We start from the raw sequence: 334 nt of genomic DNA, 5'->3' as shown, positions 1-334 counted from the left end.
TGCTGGCTGCAAGACGCCGGGCGTCGACCCTGATCCAAGGTGTGTCTACCGTAGACGATGGTGCACAGTTTTACACCCTTGTCAACGGTATGACGGGGGGGGAAGATGGCAACGTCCGCCTCGAGGCTATGACTGCCGTAGATGCTCTTCTTGAGCTAGACAAGATGTCCCCTGAAGAGTTCGGCAGTACCTTGAACGCAGGCGATTTGGCCGAAGTGGTCATTGTACGACCAGACGAGGAGGTAAACTCGTCATCGTTTCTGGATGAAGCTGTCTTTGAGGACACCAAGAGAGTGCTAAACGCACGAAGTGGATCTTCGATACTACGAAATCT

This window comes from Plasmopara halstedii, assembly GCF_900000015.1.
Source record: "Plasmopara halstedii genome assembly, contig: Scaffold_287, whole genome shotgun sequence".
In the NCBI taxonomy this organism is placed as follows: Eukaryota; Oomycota; class Peronosporomycetes; order Peronosporales; family Peronosporaceae; genus Plasmopara; species Plasmopara halstedii.
Note: the sequence above shows the minus strand (reverse complement) of the source record.